Here is a 6740-nt window from a genome sequence, read left to right on the forward strand (position 1 = left end):
TGTTCTTCTTGGCAACCAAAAGAATGCAAATGAAAAATCTGGAATTGGCTATAGACCAAATAGGAATGCTCAAAAGACTCATAAATTTGTTGGATCAAAGCCAATTCATGATGTTTTCATTAAACCAACTCAAAGTACATCCTCTGCTTTTTCATTCCATTTTTGTTGCAAAAAGGGACATATATCTTTTGATTTTAAATTGAAAAAGCTTGCTGACAAGGGATGGAAACAAGTTTGGAGAGTAAAGAAACCTGTGATTGAGACTAACCCTCAAGGACCCAATCTAAATTGGGTACCTAAAACCAAAGTCTGAATTCTATTTTGCAGGTCTGCTTGACATCCAAAACTCACTCATGGTACCTAGACAGTGGATGTTCCAAGCATATGACTGGAGACAAATCAAAATTCATATCTCTGAATTTGAAAGACGGAGGATATGTAAAGTATGGTGACAACAACAAAGGCAAAATATTTGGTGTTGGAGACATATGGAGTGAATCAACAACGGTAATCAAGGATGTTCTCTATGTAAAAGGTTTGAAACACAACCTGCTTAGCATTAGTCAGCTTTGCGATAAAGGCTACCAGGTATATTTTACATCACATACTTGTACACTTGAGCACAAGGAAGAGATAGCATAAAATTGGTAGGTGAAAGGGTAAATAATATATACATGATTGATCTTGACTCTTTGCCTGCAAATAATGTTTGTTGTTTGTTATCTAAATCTGATGAAGATTGGTTGTGGCACAAGAGAATAGCTCACATACGTGTAAACCATCTTAACAAACTTGTTAGCAAACAACTAGAGCTAGGTCTTCCAAACAGAAAATTTACTAAGGACAAATTATGTGACTCTTGTGAGAAAAGTAAATTGGTCAAGTCCTATTTCCCACCAATAGACTTAGTACAAACTAATAGAGTTCTACAATTGATTCACATGGATCTATTTGGTCCCTCTCAAGTAAAAAGTTTTGGAGGAAATCTTTATGGCTATGTTTTAGTTGATGATTTCTCTAGATATACATGGACTTATTTTCTGTCTCACAAAAATGATGCCTTCTCAATTTTCAAAAAATTTGCAAATCAAGTTCCAAATGAGAAGAATCAGAAAATAGTTTCCATTAAGAGTAATCATGGTGGAGAATTTCAAAATGAATCTTTTGACAATTATTTTGATCAAAAAGGAATTCACCATATTTACTCAGCCCCAAGAACTCCACAACAGAATGGAGTTGTAGAAAGGAAGAATAGAGCTCTAGAAGAACTTGCTAGAACAATGTTTAATGACTCTAAGCTTCCAAAATACTTTTGGGCTGATGCAATAAACACAGCTACTCATGTGATAAATAGAGTTCTAATTAGGCCTATCCTTAGAAAAACACCCTATGAAATATACAAAGGTAGAATACCAAACATTGCCTATTTTAGAGTCTTTGGATGCAAGTGTTTTGTACTGAATAATGGAAAAGAGCATCTAGGGAAATTTGGCTCTAAGGAAGATGAGGGAATTTTTCTAGGATATTCACAATCTAGTAAGGCCTATATGATCTACAATAAAGGAACTAAAACTATAGAGGAATCTGTTCATGTAAAATTTGATGAAATGTTTACCAAAAACTTGAACAGTACCCCTCTTACAGTTGGTGATTCTCTTGATGAAATTGTAGAATCAGATCCAAAAGAACCAAATGAAACATTACCTCCAATTGACATTGATTATATAGAACCTATAAGGGAACATGACTTACCTAAGGAATGGAAATTCAACAAAAACCATCCTATTGACAACATCATAGGAGAAATTTCTAAAGGGATTGCTACTAGAAAATCCCTTAGACACTTCTGTAATTTCACAGCTTTTGTTTCTCAAGTAGAACCTAATAATATAAAAGAAGCTATCTTGGACAATGATTGGATAATTGCCATGCAAGAAGAGCTTAATCAATTTGAGAGAAACAAAGTATGGATCTTAGTTCCTAAACCAGAAAACAAACGTATTATTGGAACTAGAGGGGTGTTTAGGAATAAGATGGATGAGAATGGAGTAATAACAAGAAATAAGGCTAGACTAGTTGCTAAAGGCTACAACCAGGAGGAAGGTATTGATTATGATGAGACTTATGCTCCTGTAGCCAGATTAGAAGCAATTAGGATTTTGCTTGCTTATGCTTGTATCATGGATTTTAAATTGTATCAAATGGATGTAAAGAGTGCTTTTCTGAATGGAGATATCCAATAGGAGGTTTATGTTAGTCAAACTCCAGGATTTGAGGATCCTGCTTTTCCAAACCATGTTTATAAACTAACAAAATCTCTTTATGGATTGAAACAAGCTCCAAGAGCTTAGTATGAAAAACTCAGTAATTTCCTCATACAGCAAAATTTTTTTAGAGGAAATGTTGATAAAATACTCTTTATAAAGAAAAAGGGAAAAGACATTTTGCTTGTCCAAATTTATGTTGATAACATAATTTTTGGATCCACAAACAGTAAGCTTTGCAAAGAATTTGAAAATATGATGAAAGGAAGATTTGAAATGTCCATGATGGGAGAATTAACCTTCTTCTTAGGATTTCAAATCAATCAAAGCAAGAATGGTATTTTCCTAAGTCAAATCAAGTATTGTAATGATCTCTTAAAGAAGTTTGGCTTTGATAAATTTAAATCTATTGATACACCCATGAGTCAAGTTTGTCATATGGATAAAGATGAAAAGGGAAAATATGTGGATATGACCATGTTTAGAGGCATGATAGGATCTTTATTATATCTTACAGCTAGTAGACCTAAAATTATGTTTAGTGTCTGCATGTGTGCAAGATATCAAGCTAATCCTAAGGAATCCCATCTAAGTGTAGTGAAAAGAATTTTCAGATATCTAATAGGAACCAAACATCTAGGTTTATGGTATCCTAAGGGATCAACTTGCACTCTTGTTGGATATTCGGATTCTGATTTTGCTGGTTGCAAATTAGACAGAAAAAGTACATCTGGTACTTGCCATCTATTAGGGAATTCACTTGTATCTTGGCATAGCAAGAAGCAAAATAGTGTTGCACTTTCAACAGCTGAGGTTGAATATGTAGCTGCTGGAAGTTGTTGTGCACAAATATTATGGATGAAACAACACCTTTCTAACTTTGGTGTTGATCTTGGAACTGTGCCAATAATGTGTGACAACACTAGTGCCATAAATATCACAAAGAATCCTATTATGCACTCAAGAACAAAGCATACAGAGATTAGACATCATTTCATTAGGGATCAATACCAAAATGGTAATATCATGCTTGAATATATTAATACATCTGATTAATTAGCTGATATATTTACCAAAGCCCTACCCAAAGAAAGTTTCTTCTATATTAGAATGAAACTTGGTATAATGGATCAAAATGAAATAAGATCTCTGTAGAAAATCGATTGAGACATTGATGTTTTCTCTAAATTTACTAACTTGCAATAGATAAGTCGATTTGCACATTGATTATCCTGTGTCAAAAATTCTAATCAGTATTACAAAATCGAATTCACAAGCGACTTATGCTACAAAGTTTCTCAATTGTCAAAATATAAAACACGACAATCGATTTCATAATCGATTTAGTGATCTGTGGTAGCAATAAATGCTGAACCAAAATCGATGTGACAAAATATAAATCAATCCAATCGATTGGTGAATCGATTGAGGATATGGAAAATCGTTTTAAAAAATCGATTTCATAATCGATTGTTTCTCCCATAAATCTAAAGATTTGAGAAATTTTCCAAACTCAAACACGAGCATCGATTTGGTAATCGGTTTTGTCAAATTATAAAAACTGCGAGCCAAATAAGTTGATTTGGAAGTCGATTGGAATACCTGCACTGGTCAATATCTTTAAAGCAATCGATTTGGAAATTGATGCTATTATGAGAAGTTTTTCCTGAACTGATATGGAAATCGATTTGGACATCGATTTATCCATTGAACATTTACTTAAGAAAATCGATTTGGGAATCGATTTGTAATATGACTGTTGCAAAAATACTAGCCGTTGGAAGCAATTGTAACCGAAACCTTTCATTTCCCTCCAATAACAGTAAAAAAATCGGTTTAGAAATCGACTCTGAATAGTACCGTTTAAATCCCTAAATCGATTTCTCAACACATTTTCACTATCAAACTCTCCCCAAACTCGATTTCTCTGTGCTTTGATACTTCTCAAACCTCTCAAGTTTACCAAATCTCTCTAATGGCAAGAGTTAAACAAACAAGTGAGAAACCACCATCTTCCTCAACCTCTAGTGGTAGAACTCCTTCTCCTCAACCTACTTCCCCTCCTGCAAAAAGAGTTCTTATACCCACTCATAAGATTTTGGCAAAGGATAAAGGGAAAGCCATTGCCACTGACCAAGGAAAAACCAAAAAGAGGAAGGTTCCTCAAATAGAAAAGCTGATAGGTGATGCCATGAAGGGGCCAACCCAAAAGAAGAAGAAAACCACCTCTTCCCCTCAGCCAAAGAAGCCTCAACCTCCCAAAGGCAAACCTATTGAGGACATTTTTCTTCCCCCTGCATTCCTAAAGAGGAAAATCCATGAGGCAAGAACTCTGGAATTTGCCTACTTTGATGCAAATGGATTCACCTTCCAACACCATCTTAGATTTCATGGATTGGTAGATTTTCTCTCCTGCCCTTTGGAAATCTATCCAAGACTTATTAGAGCCTTCTACTCAAACTTCACCCTCACAGACATTGGATTTGAGTTAGAAGTTAAAGGCAAGAAATTTTTTATGACTTTTAGGGAGTTCTCCAAGCTATCAGGACTACCCTTCTATGGAGAAGCTGTTGATGGCAGAACCAATCCTGATGCAAATGGATTCACCTTCCAACACCATCTCATATTTCATGGATTGGTAGATTTTCTCTCCTGCCCTTTGGAAATCTATCCAAGACTTATTAGAGCCTTCTACTCAAACTTCACCCTCACAGACATTGGATTTGAGTTTGAAGTTAAAGGCAATAAAATTTCTATGACTTTTAGGGAGTTCTAAGCTATCAGGACTACCCTTCTATGGAGAAGTTGTTGATGGCAGAACCAATCCTGATTCTACGGATGATGCTTGGGAAACATCAGTAGATAGATACACAGCCATTTAAGACTTGATGGTTGAAGGGTTTGTGGAAAGAACATCTCTCCCAATTGGTCAAATGAAGGTCCAGCATAGGATGTTGATGTATGTTCTATCCAGAATGTTGGTACCTAGATCAGGGAACCATGCCATAGTTCAGAAGATTGACATTACTCTTCTTTGGGGCCTTTACAAGGAACTCAAGATGGGTTGGGTGTGGATTGTGTTGGTTAATATGTTAGAAACAACACAAGGAAAACTAATGCTCCTTTACCCTCAGCTGATCACCAAGATTCTGAGACACTTCAAAATATCAGTTGTCAATGAAGAATCAGTAAAGATAACTCTGATTTTTGGTGAGTCAATTGCCAATCAAATGCAATTGAAGAAGATCAATGGTATTTGGACAAGGGCTCCACCAAATGCTGAACAAGCTGAGCAAGCTGAAAACCAATATGAGGTTTTAGCTAAGTTACTGGAACTTATGGAGTCTCAGGCTGCACACAATGCTAAGGTGGAAGCCTCCCTTGTGCAACTCCAAGCAACCCTCAACTCAGTTGTTCAAGATGTAAATGCCATCCAAGACCATTTGGGTCTTAAGATGTCATTTGAAGACATAGTTGACATTGACACACAAGTGGCCAATCAAGAAGATCAACCTCATTCCCCCACAACTAATCTGCAACAGAATGATGTTCAACCTGAGCAACCTGCTAATAATGTTGTTGACACACAAGCAACCGAAGAAACAACCCCTATCAACCTTGATAGTTCTGAACCTCATGGTTAGGAGACACTTGCTAAGCCTAATATAGCAGTCTCTACCTCTCCCATTGGTAATAACGAGGAACAACCCTAGATTAGTTGTTTAGGCTTTTGTTTTCTTTGTTGTTTTGTAATTATTTTTTTCAGTATATCTCTTTTTGAATCATTATTCTCTCTTGTATTATCTTTTTGAATTTAATGACAAAGGGGGAGAATTTGAATAAATTTAACTTGGAGAAGTTGACCGAATTTAACTTGTGCTTATGCTTATCTTATCATGTATACTGAAAATTAAATATGAAATAATTCAATAATTCAGGGGGAGTTTTAAATAAAAGTTATTATAAAGTTAAGTTTTAATTTTGAAATGTAAACTCAAAGTTAAATTGTATGTTTGTCATTTGATCAAAAAGGGGGAGATTGTAAGATATATGCCTCCTTGACTATGATTTTGATATAACTTCCAAACATACAATGTATATGCATTATCTGATTAATCTAATAGTTTGGGTTGAGATACATTTCTGGAAAGAACCAAACACTACACTTGGACAAATCTTGGATCTCAAGCAATCAAGCAAAGATTGATCATATCATACAAGGCTTGAAGATTATGTGTAAATTTGTCTATTGTTCATAATGTCTATTAGTTAGATTCATCATTATGATTTCACACATCTAATATTTGCCAATTAAAACTGAAATCATAAAATAAGTGTGTTAATCAATCAATTGGTAAATCAATTGGTTAATCGATTTTCTGGTTCATAGAACAAAGTTTTCACTGAGTTAATTGATTACTTAAATGTTTTTATCAGACTTGTGTTCTATGATTAAAAGAAATCGATTGGACAATC

The 6740-nt window shown here is 34.8% G+C and overlaps 1 protein-coding gene across 16 annotated transcripts in view; it reads right to left on the reverse strand.

Annotated features, from left to right (window-relative positions):
• Positions 1–6740, reverse strand: part of LOC101503279 (uncharacterized) — a 118635-nt gene that overhangs the window by 56073 nt on the left and 55822 nt on the right. The window lies entirely within an intron of this gene.

Source organism: Cicer arietinum, chromosome 6 (assembly GCF_000331145.2).
Source record: "Cicer arietinum cultivar CDC Frontier isolate Library 1 chromosome 6, Cicar.CDCFrontier_v2.0, whole genome shotgun sequence".
Lineage (NCBI taxonomy): Eukaryota > Viridiplantae > Streptophyta > Magnoliopsida > Fabales > Fabaceae > Cicer > Cicer arietinum.